This window comes from Alligator sinensis, unplaced genomic scaffold (assembly GCF_000455745.1).
Source record: "Alligator sinensis unplaced genomic scaffold, ASM45574v1 scaffold1133_1, whole genome shotgun sequence".
Classification (NCBI taxonomy): domain Eukaryota; kingdom Metazoa; phylum Chordata; order Crocodylia; family Alligatoridae; genus Alligator; species Alligator sinensis.
The window spans coordinates 320,042-337,358 of NW_005842285.1; the positions used below are offsets into that span (position 1 = coordinate 320,042).

General features: G+C 43.2%; 1 protein-coding gene across 2 annotated transcripts in view; it reads left to right on the top strand.

Moving 5' to 3' along the window:
• The window catches only part of RALB (RAS like proto-oncogene B), a 63,410-nt gene that overhangs the window by 32,556 nt on the left and 13,537 nt on the right, over positions 1 to 17,317 (top strand). The window lies entirely within an intron of this gene.

Here is a 17,317-nt window from a genome sequence, read left to right on the forward strand (position 1 = left end):
TTTTTTCCCTCCCCCCCCCCCCCCCCCCCATGCATCGTTCTGGATCTTTAATGTATTTCCAAAAAAAATGCTTCGTTCTGCATCTTTTAATCTATCACTTCCCCCCAAAATGCATCGTTATGCATCTTTAATCTGTTATTTCCCCCCAAAATGCATTGTTCTGCATCATTTAATCTATCGTTTCCACAAAAAAAAACAAGCATTGTTCTGCATCTTTAATCTGTTGCTTCCCGGTAAATGGGATCTTTAACACCAGCAGAGCTCTTGGAACAAATTTCTGTAGCAAAAGGTGCTTGTCTTTTAATATTAAAACTTTTAGTAGGTGTCTGACAACTCTTTGACTAGGCTCAACTATTACCTTAGGTTTCTTAGACTGTAATGTAAGTAACTTGGCTTCCATTTCTTCAATTTTTGTCAACTAAGTATTTCTTCTGAATGAAAATGGGTCATTTTTCGCCCTATCCCCTCTGCCCCTTTAGGCATTACTTTAACTTCACATATTTTTTTCATGTTTAGCATGCAAACTACAGGGACGCACTTGTACAGGCTCTTAAAAGCTTCAGTTGGAATAGAAATATTGATTTTACTTTTAGTTGTTTGCTACTAAAAATACTGCATGGGGTGTAACTTGACTAGCCAGGCCTCTGTTTTGGCAAATTGCTATAGGTAAACTCTTTAACACTGGTGCAGGGGTTCAGTTTGTTGGGGGCTCTTGTGTTCTGCTCCTTACTGCTATGACTTGGTGACTTTTTTTTTATAGAGGACTTCATGCATGTGTTAAACTTCACTTAATACACAGTGTATTAAGTGTTGATTCTTGTATTTGCAGAAAGACCCATCCTTTCAAATTAGGGTGAAATATAAACTAAACCCAGTGCACTTGAGCAATTCATAGGATGGTTTTTCACCTGTCTTGCAGCCAAAACTGGATAAGCAGAACAGTGGAAATATTATACCCAGTCAAATTCCCCACCCCTCCCCAGTTATAGGTGAAGGGAAACATGGTTCTGATCCTAGCTCTGATGTCCTCTGGCATTTTACCTATGTTATTAAAATAGGAATATCTTCCATAAGGGTATTGTGAAGCTTAACTAGGCAAGACTTGTAAACTTGTTTGAACCCCAAGAGCTCAGTAAATCACTTTGTGGTGAATGATGGAATTTCTGAGTGGCTTTTCACAATGCTGGTATTGACATGCTTCATGAAAAGCAGGTTATGAGCTGGAATTTGATTTGAAATTTGCTGGATGTGAGCTCTTGAGACCTGCATATTTTTTTTTTTTTTTTTTTTTTTTACACCTTTTACATTGCAAAAGATGGTATAAATAGTGGTGGAAAAAGGAAAGCCTTTATAGATAAGTTTCATACGTGGAGCAAAAGCAAATAAGGGTGGAAATGAAGTTGTGCAGAAGTATGAAGGGGGATGGAAAAAGATGAATGGCTTATGGGGACATGGCACTTTTTGGAGGGGTTGGTTGGGTTTTTAAAGCACTGGTTTGGTACCAGTCTTTGGCAGTTCTGTGTGTTTAGTGCCTGAATGGTTTTGACCTTGATTTCTTGGGGCTGAGATTTTTCATAAGATGGATCATGGGAAGCTGCAACAGTTTGAGCTTTTAATACATCTAACTTGGCTGCTTCATCCCTGACCCGGAAGCTTTTCAGTAGCAGATGCCAAGAATGGGATACACCTGGAAAGTAAGCTACCGTGTGAATGCGGGATGCTTGCTTCCGGGTCAGGGTTTCATCCCGCATTCACACAGTAGCTTACTTTCCAGGTGTATCCCATTCTTGGCATCTGCCACTGAAAAGTGTGCTATCAGCTTGTTATATGAAGGCTACTATACTGCTATTAGATTGCGGTAATTTAGATAATATTTAACTAACTATGTGGATTGCTTTTGACAAGCACTCTTAGGTGGCCTTTCGCAGCTGTCGATCTCTAGAAACATCTAATCTTCCTCAAAATGGTTTAAAATCAGGTTTCCTACCAACTCTTAAAGTAGAGACTATCTTTGTTCATTGAATTGTTGATAATAAGTTTTTATAAGTATTAACCTAAAGAATTCTCCCCTGCTCCTTTTGTCTGATTCATGAAAATGCTTGCATTTCAGTTCCTTGCTCATATAATCTGAAGCTTTCTCTTTTAATGTTTTAATAGGAAAGCTGTGCCTTCATTTTCATGTGTGGGTGTGCGGGAGCAGGAAGGCAGAGGAAGGGGCAGAGTGTTAATTAGGCTTTTAATACAAATTCAGAGGCTCTTATTAAAGCACCAATTCGTGGTGGGTTGGAAATGGTATTCTCTAACTTGGTGCTAAGAGTTTCAAGGCAGTGCTTCTAAATTGTTGTTTGATCATTAGGTGTGATGCTGGGCAGCAGACTGTTAATCCTTAATCATGAAGTTAACAGATTTGTTTTAATGGCAGTCTGTGTCTCTTGGCTTTTGTCAAAAGTAGAGGTGAATCACATTTCAGACCCTTCCCACCTGTATCCTTCCATTTCAGGGGTTTGAAACAGGTAACCTGCAGGCGAGATCTGGCCCTCAGAGCCCTGCCATCCAGGCTCTGTGCTGCCCCTTGGTCTGATTTGTACCCATGGTGCGTCATGGTGCAGGGCCAGCCCATGGGCTTGGCCCAGGGACCGCCCCCCCCAAAGCTTGCTCCCTTAGCATACCTGATTTGGCAGTGACTCCAGCCAGTCTGGGACCTGCATTGCCTGTGCAGTGTGTGAAAGTGCAGCTGGAGTGACAGTCCTGTTGCACATATTGGCTGCCCTGGCCAGTGTGTGCCAGATGTGGCACCTGCCCTGGGAGGCACACTGCGCACTGCTGGTCTAGCATCTGTGCTACATATGGTGCTTCCAGACACCTTGTGCAACATGAGTCCCAGATGGGCCAGAGCAGGGGCCATGTACAGTGCAGTCAGGGAGCTGCTGGAGCAGCGTGTGGTGTCTGCTTTGGCCACCTAGGTGCCACAGCACTGGTCCCAGACCATCTGGAGTGGCTGCCAAATCTTGTATATTGGGGTGAGAGGGGGAAGGGGTCTGAAGGCCTGATCCAGCCCATGGACTGGCCTCCTGCTTCTCATCAGGCACACATGTTCCATTGCATGTCAATCTGTGAGCTTTGTGAAGCTTGCCTAAGGAAAGCTTTGTAATAGTCTCCTGCGGTTCTTATTTAATCCCTAATTATTTATGAGGGGATTTGAAAAACTGAAGTATCCTGCTGACTTCTGTGATGTTTGCAGCTTGACCAAGTGGCAAGATTTCATTGAAAGCCTCTGGATTATCAGTCAGTGCAGGTTTAGGGATGAATGTCTACGAAGGTTTCCTTTCCAACGTTATTGGGTCATGATAAAATGGATAACCGAGACCCTCGTTTTAAAAAGAACAAAACAAAAAACCCTGAAAACAAGCAACCTGCCTCTTCTTCCTTTGATTTGACTCACTTTGCCCTCTAAAATTACAATTTGGAGGGGAGTTACAGTTTCTAGATTAAGTATAGTTAATGGAAACATAATTGCCTGAAGTAAAATTTCTATGGGGATGGGGGGGAAGAGTGGGAAGTGCTGTGTTGTGATCAAAATCTGTAGACCAGCATAGTTAACAAGAGCCTTTGATCATTTTCCAAATCCTTTTTCAGAAGCACTTGATTTGAGGAGGTGTGTAGCTTAATGTTTACATACTTGTTTTTTTGCATTTAAATGTAATAACTTACAGACTTTGATCATTTTCCAAATCCTTTTTTGGAAGAACTTGGGTTGTGGTGATAGGTAGCTTAATGTTTACATCTTTGGCTTTTACATTTAAACGTAATAAAACTAATTAATTTTTAAAATTGAAATGCAGAGTCAGAGAGCTAGTTGAGGTGTTGACTCACCCAGACTGATTAGAAAAAGTCTGGTCTTCTCAGTTGTATCTAGTAATTTCTCTAATGATTGCAGCTTCTGACCAAGTAAAGCAGAGGTGACCAACCTGTGCTGCGAATGGCACGGGCAGCCTGTGTGTGTGGCATGCAACAGCCCAAGAAGATGGGCAATGTAGTGGCAGATGGGTGAGACGAAGGGGATCTGACTGGCACTCGGGGAGGGTGCAGGTCTAACTTGTGGCACACGTGCCAAAGGCCTCCCATTTTCATGGGTCTGATTGAGGTACAGCTGACTTATTACATAAAATAGGCTAGCTATAGAAGCTCTTTGCAAATTAAATGGTATGCTAACTTGTTAATCTGATTGCATTTCAAATGCATGAGCCACTGTGCATGCATCTATTTTCTTGTTCAGTTTTTTTAACGCATATTTCAGTTGAACTTCAGGTTACAGGATACTTAATATCACCAATGTGTTTTCATTTGATCAATTCTTAAGTTACAGGTTTAGCATTTAAATGTTGGAAATTCTTATACTGTATGTACAGTTGACTTATTTCAAGGAAATCTGCCTCAACTGGCAGAATTACTTGAATGGTTGATCCTCAGCTGGCAGTGAACTTAAACAATGTTCCTGTGGCCTAACGCAGACTAAGTATGCTAGTCTGCAAACAGATATTCATCCAAATAATATGGTGCAACACTATGCATGTCTGGCTTGTACACTAGTTCTATAGTGACCCATTTTTAGGGAGGAACTTGCACCTGAAGACTCAAAGGATGGTGATAGCAGGAAATGGCTTAACTGTTCTCCTTTAAAACACACACACACACACACACACACACACACCCCCCCCTTCTATTTGTTTCCCCACCTCCCTTCAAGTTGTAGACCTAATTGAAGGATGGGCTAAGCTGTCAAGTAAAGTAATAACATGAAATGTGCCACCTCCAGGGAAAATGCTGTAAAGGATGGACTCCAGCGGAGTCTTGAGGAATGCCAGTCAGTGTCGAATTTGGTTTAGTACAATCACTTAAGTAAGCAAGATTTCTAGTGGCCATAGCCCCCTGAAATAAAAAGGATAAAGCTGCTTTTTTTGACTCGCTGGAAACCCTAACAAGTAATGGATGGGACAGATGTCCTTTCTCCACTTAAATGCTGGCTTCTTTGGCAGGAGACTCCTCCCCACTATACTGAATTTTTGTTTCTTGGCTTACTTATCCAAAGCTGGATCTTAGTGAGGAATTCTCCTGGGTCTAGTTACCCTTGACAACAGGCCTTTGACAAGTTGACTGATTCTTGCTTATTATGCTGTCAAATGCTTTTGCTCAGTGTGCATCCTTAGTGCCAGAAATGCATCCTCCTGAACATATCCCAAAGCTTGCATAATGTTATTTGCAGGGTGTTACTTTGCTTCCCTTTTCTGTTCCAAGCTGTTACACTTGATCTGGTTTTTCATCTCTGCTACTTTTAAAACTAAGGCTGCTTGACATTGACTGTTTCCAAGCTTGTATGAGTGGTTTAAAAGCTTTAGTGGGTTATGTTGTATAGAGACTGAATTGGCTAAAAGACCCAGGTGTATGATGATAAAACTTAGGCCTTCACTTGACTAATACAGTTGACGGGACTCTTCACCCTTTGGGCTGTGTGCGCGAACAAACAAAGCAGAATTTTACTTGGTGTCTTTATTCCATGATTTTTGCTGCCCTTTAGCTACATAACTTCAAATTACCAGAAAGAAAACTGGTCCCTGAGGCATGGATAAATTGAAACGCTTCTTGACTTTAAGTATAATAAATATATTTAAAATTGGCCTGGACAAGCAAAGTTTGAAGCAGTTCTTTTAGGTTTGGTACGTACTAGTAGCTTTCTTCCAAAGCCTAAATCTCTTCTGGGGCATCCAGCATGTCTTTGCATTACTGCTAGAAAGGCAGAAAATGGCTTGTTTGATAGCTATGGATTATAATTTGAGGTATGATTTCAAAGAGGAAATACAGCAGCTGTGAAAGTCTTGAACAAAGTGCCATGAACACATGCATTGTTGTACTATTGGTAGGGATGCACTAGCACTCCAGTACTGCAATAAGCCTTTAGACAAAATCTCATACTGCTCTAAAAGATGTCTTTTAAAGGGTAGTCCAGAAAAGACTACATTTAGTTCTCCGATAGAGCCTCTGCCTTTCACTTTTGCTAGCCTAAAATGTGCCAGTTGCTTAACCTCAAAACAAAATCCATATAAAGTATGCTGGAAATCTAGTGTATAGTCTTAGTGCTCTTTTTCTCTATATTGGGCACACTTTCTTTAATATTTAAAAAAACCCCAAAAACATGGAAAGAGAAAATGTAACTGTTAAGAGCTCTGAAATAGTGCTGGTGAAAATAAGTGCATGTCTTCTGCCTTGCCACTGCCGTCCACCTACACCCAGTATTTGACTTATAGTATAATATCTTCTGGAGCTATTAATATTTGCTTTCTCAAATACACATGCTTAAATTGTGATGTATACTAACCCCAATATATCTTGTTACACACTTATTGTGAAAACTGATTTCTAGTTGCCTTTTGGTTTTACTTTAGCAGTGGAAGCCCATAATTTAGTAAGTAGTTATTCCATGACAGAAGTTTTAAGTAGGTACTCCAAAGGATATATTGACAAGTCTGTCTTTAGACAGAAGCATTCCCATAAAACAAATTTTATCCAGTCTAACTGATTCCCAAAGTGACAGAAGAGATGCCAAATACCTTAAAAGTTACTGAAGCTAAATCTAAGCAGCTGATCTTGGTTGCTGCCACACACATTTTAGCAAAAAGTATTGAAAATCATTTTAAGGGTGGACATAGTTATCTCTTATGGCTTATGGGGGGGGGGCATGTGGGAGCAGTAGCATAAAAGTACAGCAGGCACGAGCTCTACTAGATGTTTAGCCCTAAAAATCAGGGCTGCAGAGTAATGTGTATTGTTCCAAGTGTTCAGTTGAATATGTCGCTGAATGCTGTGAAATGATGCACATTGGTGTCTGAAAGCATTATTTTGATTCACTCCTAAGGCAAAAGCTGTTAGCTGGTCAGGGCCACATGTGCACATAAAGGATGGAGGGAGTAGGGGAGGACAAAAAGGCAACAAGAGGCCAAAAAGCTTTGAGAAATAGCCAGGGCATATGCCCTCCCCTAATGTCTCTTAGCAGAACAGAGAGTTTTAAGGCACATGCCCTCAGAGTTCTCGCTAAATGTGCTTATGAGGAAGTGTTTCTACTTATTTACGTTTTTTGCACAAAAAAGCAAGACATCTGCAAAAGTAACTCTTAAAACGTACCACAATAACTTTTTGGTTGGTTACTCAATAGTTATGTTCACATTAATATTTCAGAATGTATACTGGTACCCAGCAGTGCTGAGAAGCTTTGTGGGTCATGGATTGATCTCATAACTAGTTCTGCAATAGCTTGGTATGCTCTCCATTCCTGGGCTTGGCTTTTCAGCGTAAAGTGTACCCACCTCCATGTCGGACATGACTTCCCCACTTCGGGTTGTAACTCTTCTTAGAGCAGAAATGGGAACTGTTCCTGGTAGTCATAGTATGGGATTTTTACACCGCTCACCACTGACTGCCTCCCTTGGTCTCTCTTTTGGTGCCTGTATTAGAATTGATGCTGGCTACATTGGTTATACAAGAGAGATCCAAGTTTCCAGCACAAAGCATGTTAAATGTCTGCTTGGATGTGGCACTGAAAGACCTCGCCCCTTCCAGCCTGACTGCAGCGGAGTTGTTGGTGCTTCAACTTTTGATTATGGATAGCACTTTTAGCAAGGATTACTCTTCCACAAGCTTGCGGTATTAGGGCATGGAGCATGGAAACTGTACCTTATCCCCTTCTCACATTGGTCTTAAATGCTGCAGGACCTGGCAAGGGGAAGTTGGGATAAGATAGTGAGTTCTTCTCTTTTCCCTATTCAAACTGTTTTGGGGATGCCATATACAATAGAGCAAGGAATAGAGAAGGAATAAGACTAAGTCTCAAAGCTCAGCTTTACTGTTCAAACGGCTTGAAAGAACTAAGCCCACTTAAAGGGCTGGATCATACTGTCATTCTGCCAAACTTCTGTATTTTAATGAAATGTTTCCATAAATATCCTTGTCTCTACAATACTTCTACATCTGTTAAATTTTCTCCTCTCTTTTGAAACAGGAGAGGTTGGAGAATGCTAATGAGAATTGCTTTTGTGGACTCATAAAACGGGCAATTCCTAAACAAACACTTGATGTCTCTGACAAGATCTCAAATATAATAAATGGCACCCCTTATCATAGGATACTAGGTCTTGTAAAAAGTGACCTAGGCCTTGGTGGTTCTTCAAACTCTGATATGAATGGCCATTTGATCAAGAATTTAAACAAATTCCTATTAACATCTGATGCTATTAAATTAGACTACTTTTTATAGGTTGACTACAGAGAGCAAAGGCAGTGTTGCTAAATACTGTACAGCACTTAGATGACAGCATGCAGTTGCATGTCAGCAAGCTAATAGACCACCCAGATCTCTTCTACTACTCACAATATTTTTTTTCCTCATTTTGACTGAAAATTGGCTCAGATCAAACTTAAATGAGTCTGTATGCATCTAATACATGTATGCCTCAACACTGATTCTAGAGCAGCATGGGCTAATCCTCAAGAAAATGCCGTTGGAGCCTGGGTTTTATTTCCAGTTCTGCTGTTGACCTGCCCTATTAAGCAAGTAGTTTTAACCAAGGTAAACTTAATCGTTTCTGCTTTCACTGCGTGCAGTGTTTTATGAACTATGTAATCTATAGATCACATAAATTTAGTCTTGAAACAGTCTTCAGATGCATCTTTTTGTACATGCATCTGTTTTGCAAATATGTACACAGAGCCTTGCACTCTGATTCAGGTTGATCAAAGAGCAATTTAGAATGGCTCATCAAAACCTGTAAGATGATGAGCAAGCTATGCCGGTGAAATCCTAATTGCTGAAACATTGTTTATGCCCAGATAAAAATCCCTTCTGGGTGCTTTACGACTGCAGTTTAACAAGGCGTTGTGTCAACTTGCCTGTCCGGTTGATCTTTTAAAGCTGCTCATGACTTAGTGACACACATGAGTGTTTTGTATAATGAAGTATTTTAACACCCACCTTCAGTTATTATTAATGTCTCCCTGTAGTTGGTACCTAATGCTGTCAGCTGTATGCTCAGCTAAACTATAATGGTATGCTTGATTGGAAAGTGACTGTTACTGGCATTTCATCACACCTTTCTAAGGAAAGCTGGGCTGTTCAGGGTAGTCAAGCTAGCATTCTTTTCTATGTGCTCTGCTTTTTTAACAGATCCATAGATTGTAAGGAGCTGGAAGCAACCTCATGAGATGATTGGGTCTAGCCACCCCTGCACTAGGCAGGAAAGACAGCTGGAGTCAGGTGACCCTAGCAAGGTGACCGTCCAGTCTCTTCTTGAAGATTTCCAGGGTGGATGATTGCACAACCTCTGGTGGGGACTTATTCCACAGTCTGGACACCATGACTGTGAAGAAGTTTTTCCTAATGTTGAGCCTGAAATGGTCTTCCAGGAGTTTGTGGCCATTACTCCTGGTTTTCCCCAAGGGTGCCTGGTGAGCAGTTGTTCGCCAGGCCCTTGATGTATTCTCTTGATGTAGTGGTAAGCTGCTACCAAGTCTCCTCTCAGCCTTCTGGGTTTTTTTTAGGCTGAAGATACCCAAGTCCCTCAGCCTGTCCTCTTATGGCTTGCCTTGCAAGTCTCTGATCATATGGGTGGCTCTTCTCTGGACTCTTTCAAGCTTTTCCACATTTTTGTTAAAACACAGTGCCCAGAAATGGGCGCAGTACTCCAGCTGCAGTCTCACCGGTGCTGAGTAGAGCGGAAGAATCACTTCCTTGGTTCTGCTGGAGCTGCGTCGGTTGAGGCATGCCAGGGTATTGTTTGCCCTGTTGGCTACAGCATCTCGCTGCCGGCTCATATTCATACTGTGGTCTCTTATTACCCCCAGGTCCCTTTCAGTTGTGGTGCTGGTCAGTTTGCCACCACCGAGCCTGTAAATATGTTGGGGGTTGCTTGTCCCCAGATGGAGCACTTTACATTTCTCAATGTTGAACTTCATTTGGTTTCAATCCACCGGTATCTGTAGCCTATCTTCCAGCGTGACCACGCTCCCCTGTAAGTTGATGTCATCTGCGAACTTGGCCAGTGAGCTCTTCACCCCCACATCCAAATCATTGATAAAGATGTTGAAAAGCACCAGACCAAGCACCCACGTGTGAGGGGCGCCACTGGCCACTTCTCGCCAGGATGACAGATCCGTTCATTAGGACTCTTTGGGTCCTAGCCCGCAGCCAGCTTTCTACCCACTTAGCTGCAGTTAAGCCTGCAATCTTCCAGTTTTCCTGTGAGAACATCATGAGATACCAGATCAAAGGCCTTCTGGAAGTCTAGGAATATAATGTTGACCTCCTCTTCAGTTTAGTGGAGAAAACTAAATATTTTTGAATGAAATTATGCAAGAGAGGTTGTACAGTATTGTTCTGTGTAATTGCAGAAACTGCTGGGCAAAAGAAGGGTCTCTGTTGTCAATTCATTAATTGTTTTCTAAACTTGTTTTGTCAAGGGCAGATATTACGTGCATATCCTAATGCATGTTCTGTACTTACAGTAGCTCTTTCATGACCCTGAGCTGGGGTTTTGCCTTGTCTAACTGTTGATTCATTACAGCTATGTAATGGAGCACTTGATGCAGAGTACAAATTGCTAAAATCTCATAGGTATTGTAGTAATCATCAGTTAGAGGGCTGGGACCGCTCTGCTCAGATGCAGAATAAGGCACTGAAAACAGATTCTAAGAACACAGTTGGACACTTCCCCAACACCTCATGCACAGTTTTCTTCTTTTTTAAGAACAGTTCAGTAAGTATATACAACTTGGGTATCCAGAGAAAAGGAATTTGAGATTAACTGGTTTTGCTTGGTGAAAGCCCTTGTGAAGGAGAAAGCTTGCTAAGAACTTTTTTCCAACTACTCAGTCGGTCTAATAAAAGATATCGCATCTACCCAAAGAACTTTGCCTGCCTTGAGCAGGCGAGGAATTGGTTTAGGTTGGGAGACTTTGACGGGTGGTCTCTGATAACTTGCTAGTTGACTTGTGGGAACCAGCGAAGCTACGGAAAGAGCTGCATACCCTCAAATGCCCTGTGACCGAATCGGTTCTGTTGGCTGTCATCAGAATGGGCTGGCTCCATGCTCTGGCGTGGAAGATTTGCGTTATTTTTATAGATGCACCGAGACATCAATGTGTACCAAACTCCAAATTGCAGAATGGAACATACCCCACCATACATATGCGCCCACGCCCCCCTCACACTGCCATACACATAGACCCCCCCACACCCCATGTATATCTGCCCCCCACAAATCTATACTCCCACAACATACAAGAGTAAGACTTCATTTTAAGCTACTATATACAATCACCTCTATGTACACTACACAAAGACATGTGAACCAGGACAAAAATATTTTTTGAAATCAAATTAATGAATATTTTAGACGTTTGCTTTTTAGAATATAGTTTGGTATTTTTTCTGGTTCTGAGATAGCAAAAAGCTCTTGCTGAAAGGAGGACTTCTGGGGCAAGAAAAGAGACTTCTGGTGGCAAAGGTCAGGGGATGGGGCTGGGACATCCAGTCACAAGATGGCAACTAGAGCGCAGGGCACCTGTCATGGGGCAGTGCTACTCATGTGGCCCTCGACAGCTTGCCAAAACTTGGTAAGTGGCCCTCCAGCTGAAATAATTGCCCACCCCTGCTGTAGGTTGTGAGGAGCAAGATGTTGACTTTTAAAGCCAGTTCTCTGAGAGCCTTCACTATTTACTCATTTGCTGAAATTGAGCGGGTGAGGGGGGAGGAAACTAGCTAAGAGTAAGTGGGCAGGTCTACATGTGTGCTTTTAATGCACAGTAGGTTATTTTATTGTGCGTTAGCGTGTCACGTCAAAAAACATGGTAATATGCTAATGCACAGTAAAATTAAGTTACTATACATTAAGTGTCACTAAAAAGAAAGTGTGCTCTTGCTACTGAGTATTAGGTCAGCCTAATGTGAATTTATTACCCTTGTGTGAGGTATTAAATAAACTTAATGCGCAGTAGCAAAAGCGCATTAATAAACATATAGATGTGCCCACGAGGGGCACACCGATAAAGATTTTCTTGGCTAATGCCAATGGCTGACTTTTTTTTTAACCGGCCTTATTGGCTGATACTGATTGGATAGTTGATTTAAAGAATGCAGCCTGGCAGCTTGGAGAGCAGTCTGGCCGGTAAGTCTGGGGGGAGTGAAGGGGGGAGGGAAGGGGCATGGCAGGGCAGATCAGAGCCCCCATGATGAAGTAGTGGGGCAGGGGCAGGCACTGCCCTGCCAGGGCAGTGAAGGCTACCCCACAGGCAGCTTTGTTTGGGGAGCACAGGGGTGGAGAGGGGGCAGCTCCCCACCACTGTACACACCCATGGTGGGCATGGCTAGACAGCCCCTGCCCTACTTCCTCACTCACTGTAGGAGGCCTCAACCTGTGTCGTGTCGTGTCGTTTTCCCCCCCCAGCAGACTTACTGGCCAGATGCTGCTTCTCCAAGTTGCAACATTTATTGGTGATATTATTGGCTATGCCAGCCAAAAAAAGCCGATTGCCAATAACATTAATTTTTTTTCTTATCGGTACCGCTCTCATGTACAACCTATTTATATCAGTACACCTCTAGTGCCCACTATCTAGGATTGCCTAATACCTATAAGGCCTTAAGCATTATCCTCGGAGGAGGAGTGTCCTGCCGGGAAACATGACGCACAAGGCATTATTTTGGAAATGGACACCTGATTATAACTGAACAGAATGAAGGTTTGACCCTGTACCTTAAGTTAATTAAGCCTGAGCCCAAAGGTTCTATCACTGTTGCAGTACTTGAAGTCAAATCATGGTTGGAGTACATAATAGTACTGAGATGCTTTGAGGATAATTACAACAAGCATTATAAACCCAAGAAACGAGTAACTTTAAAATGAAGGAGAAAAATCAAAATTGACAATGGTATAGATATGGAGGGTACCCAAACAAATGCAGTACTACTTTGAAGTGACCATGCAGCAGCATGCACTTGTACACATACATGTAAACCTATATATGTACAGTTTAATTCTAATTATATGTAATACGTATAAGTATGTATACCTCTCAAAACAAGGTTGAAAGCTTTCTATTAATATGTGGACAATGGATAGGATCATGAAGTATTTTAGTAGTGGAAAGATCCTTCTGTTCCACATTCTGCTTTTTTTGTGGTGGTAATTGCTGTGTCTTGAAGCTACTGGGTTAAATCCCATATCTTAGAATGGGAGACCCAGGTATTAGAAGAATTTAACAAAGCATTTCTGTTAAGCTGATAGATAACGCATGTCCAGATTCCTAGTTTTAAAATAATTTTTGTTTGGGTGGTTGAGGGGGGGAGAAACTAAGGGACCATCACCCTGACATGCCCTTGTTGAGGCAGTCAGCAGCAGCTTTAATCTGTTGCTTTCTGACAGAGGCTACAACCGTTGAGGCACTGAACATCTGGGGCTCGGTGTGACCTTTTTGTCTTCCCCTGCCCAGCAGGCTTCTCTGACATATCCCCAAGAGAACTCGTATATCCAAGAATATTTTGTATAGTAAAATGCAAGAGAGCTCTAGCAAGTGGGGTTGCCCTCTGATGGTATGTGCAGAAATTTTACCAGGTTGTTCAGAATAAATGTAGAAAGTTGAGGAGCAGACAGAATCCAGTCCAATCTGGAGGGAACATCTGGCATGGGTGCAGCACAACATGAAACGGCTCCAATCCAGAGGACGGAAGCAAAGTAAGAAAGAAGAAAGCGTATGGTAAACTTGGACTTCAACTCAGACAAAACATGGATCTGTGTACCCTGTAACGGTGTTGCTCTGAAATTGGGCTCGTCTGCCACAACTGGATTCATCAGGCACCTGAGTGGACTTTATGTGCACATCATTATCATGAGGATACACATTTGCCTACTGCATGGAAGGGATCGTGGAGATGCCAGACATAAGCACTGTTAATCTTGCATAAAGCACAGTGCTTGCATCACATCTACTTTTTTTTATTTTTTTTTATTTGAATAGTTCTTATTCCTGAACTTCTTTTTAGGGGTGCACTGTTAGAGATTTTTTGGGGGCTGATACTAATGGCCAGTATTTTTAATGAGCCATGTCGGCTGATACCAATCCGATTGCCAATCTGCAGCCTGGCAGTGTGGAGACCAGCGCTGAGGTGGTAAGTCTGTTGTGGGGGTGGGGGGGAGGAGATCAAGGCCCCCCCGGTGAGGGAGGGAGTAGGGCTGGGGTAGAGGCAGGCACTGCACAACTTGGGTGGGGAGCGGGGGGTGCTTCTGCTGCTGCATGCACCCCAGGAGGGCACAGGGAGCACGTGCCCCCAGATCTATGCATGGGGCAAAGGCAGTTTGCTGCTGTGGGCTGGGGCCGGGGGTAGTGTTGGGCTCTTCCTGGCAGGGGACTGGGCCAGGCTGTACTCAGGGTGGGCTGCGGCAGCACTGGGAGGGGGGCTAGGGTGAATTTTGGGGTGACGACACCCCCCCCCGCTCCCAGCACCGCCACCCACCCCAAGCACAGTTTGGCCCAGCCCTGTACCAGGAAGAGCCTAGCCTGCAATGTCAGCCTGCCTTTGCCCCGTGTGCAGATCCTGAGTCAGAATAGTTTGCCCCCTGCATAACTTGGACTCTGCAGCTGCATCCAGATGAGCGTGGCTGTGCAATATGTGGTAGGGCAGACACGTCTGTAGTGCCACATATCACATGTTCAGCTGTTCTCTGCGCTGCAAGGGAGCAGCGTGCATTTTGTATTGTTTTTTGACCCCTGGATATCATGTGGGGGCAGCGTGCGCTACTCAAAACTGGGGCCTGGCCAGCCAGAGCCACACCACAGCTGTCAGCCAGGCTCCAAGAAGCAGGATTGTTGCTGCTGCAGCCCCAGGACCTGAGGTAAGGCTGCTGGAGCCAGTCTAGTGCTTGCTCTAGCCTCCCGTACCCCACCTGCGGTAACCTGCCAAGTACCAGAGCGCGCATGATACAGGTGTTCCCTGGGGACGACTAGCAGGGGCACGAGGTGCACTGCCGGTAGTTATCCCTGGGAAACCAGATGTCCGTACTCATCTGGACACAGCTTGCGTGTCATCTTCCTGAGACGTCCAGTAAAGTGAACTTGGGCTTGTAGTTGACACACTTTTAAGACTCCTTTACCTGTCCAAACAGTCTTAGTGTTATCTTGGTCCACAAAAACCAAGAGCATGGGGTAGACCAGCCATAAGGATGGCTTCTAAGTGCACTTACTGAGGAGGGAATGGTTTATGTTTTTCTTTGTGAAAACCAAAAAGGCTTTTTCTACTGTCTAACTACACTTCTGTGACAGCTCAATGTAGTTCATAGTTGTTAGCTTCATCTGAGGTTTAATACTCGTAAAGTCTTGAAATACTTTCATGTGTATGGCTTCAACTTAAGAAGTCGCACAAGAATTGCCTGCAAAATGAGACTCATTTCAAAGTGTGTGTGTGTGTGTGTGTGTGTATGTGTTCCCTCCTTCCCCACGCCCCCAGCACTTCAAACAAATAATGAAGAGGGGCGGGTGAGTTGGTTGGTTTGCTTGGTTTCTTCTTTTAAGCACAGCCCTGGCCTGGCTTCTCAAGCTTACTAATATACAAAAGAGGCAGGTGGGTGGGAGGAAATGGTTCCCTTTTATCCTGTCTACTAAAAGCTGCTTCTTAGCACACTTTGGCATTTGCTGTAAAATCCCCTTTTAAATGACACTGTCTGCTATCTTTGTGACATGCATTTTGATTGCAGGGGGCAAAGTTTTCAACACTAATCAGCTATTTGGTATGGGAGAAGTATGCGAGCGACAGGTTGCAGATTCTTCGTCATCTGCCTTCTCCCCAGCAGGTTTTTGGAAAGCTAGCTTTTTGACACACGGGGCTCAATTCACCTTTGGTTTGCCATTGTGCTGATGATTAAATTATCCAGGCAAATTTTCACTTGTCTATATGGCTCTTTGGAGGCAAGTATGGGAAGTCTTTAATGATAGGTACAGCCTCTTATTATTCATGCAGGCATCTGTGACCAAGTTAAATTAGTTGTGATTGATTATCTCATTTTCAGCTTGTAAGAATCTAGTTTTGTGCATGTGTGTTGTTGTTATTTGGTTGGGCGGGGGGGAGGGTTGTTAAATCAGAAAGCTGAGTGAATAGCTTGATGCCTGGGAAGGGAAGGATTTAGTGTGTGAGGTTCCTAAAGCTCACGCTCTGTACTGGAGCAGCATATACTGTGTCTTGGCATCTGTTCTTAAAAAAAAAAAAAAAAAAAAAAAAAAAGAAGCTACAAAAATCATTTAACTTGGGCAAGTCAAGATCCTAACAAACCCCTCGGGCATCATCTTGAATAACAACTTAAGCTCAGAGCTGTCACTGTGTTGTGGAGTTGGTGAAAGGGTTCCTAGGTGTACAGTCTGTAATGTAACACTTGGCCTCAAATAGTACCTGCCCTCGCAAAGTCAGCCTGTCTTTCAGTGACACTGAACCTGACTTGGGATGACTCTGGTTGTTCACATCAAACTTATCAGAATCCAGATTTACTCCTGGAATTACTCCAAAAGGACCTGTCTGAGACCTACTTCATATGAATTATTATATTGAAAACTTACCATTGTGTCCACCTTCAGTAAGAAACTAGCTATACAGTCTGTACTGGTGTTGAAATGCAGTATTGTACTAAATAACGCTGCAAGTTATTGGATACTGTTCAATAAATCTTTTTTTCCAGCACAGTTCTCCTGTTTTCCCCATATCGTATTTATAAGAGATGAGCCACTTGGAGCGGAGACATTGTCTGCTCGGCCTCCCGTCAGTCCTTTAATTAAACAGTGTCTAGTGCACAAAAAAGGGATTTCCCCATCCCTGCCCCAAAGTGGTCCCATGTACTATAGGCTAAGATATAAGGAGCCTGCATCCATTGCAAGGAGGGCTGCACACCCCTGATTTGGCTTGCTTTCCTCCCCACTTTTGTCCTCCACTTAATGTGTCAAAGGCCCCTGACAGACCTTACACTTAAGATGCTATTAACTGGTTAATCACCTCTCAAGTAGTGACCTGGCCACATGTAAGTGTGTGGCTTACTTATATTATCACCCCATTCAGTTATTACACAATGGCTCTGTCTATGCATCACCCTACAGCAACATAGCGATGTGCTATGCCGCTGCATGGTGCAGTACAGTGATATAGCGATCACATGGGTCTACACATGATCATTAGCTACATCACTGTAGTGGCATGCTCCCTGCTTATTATAGTGTGCCGCTGCACTGATGTAGGGAA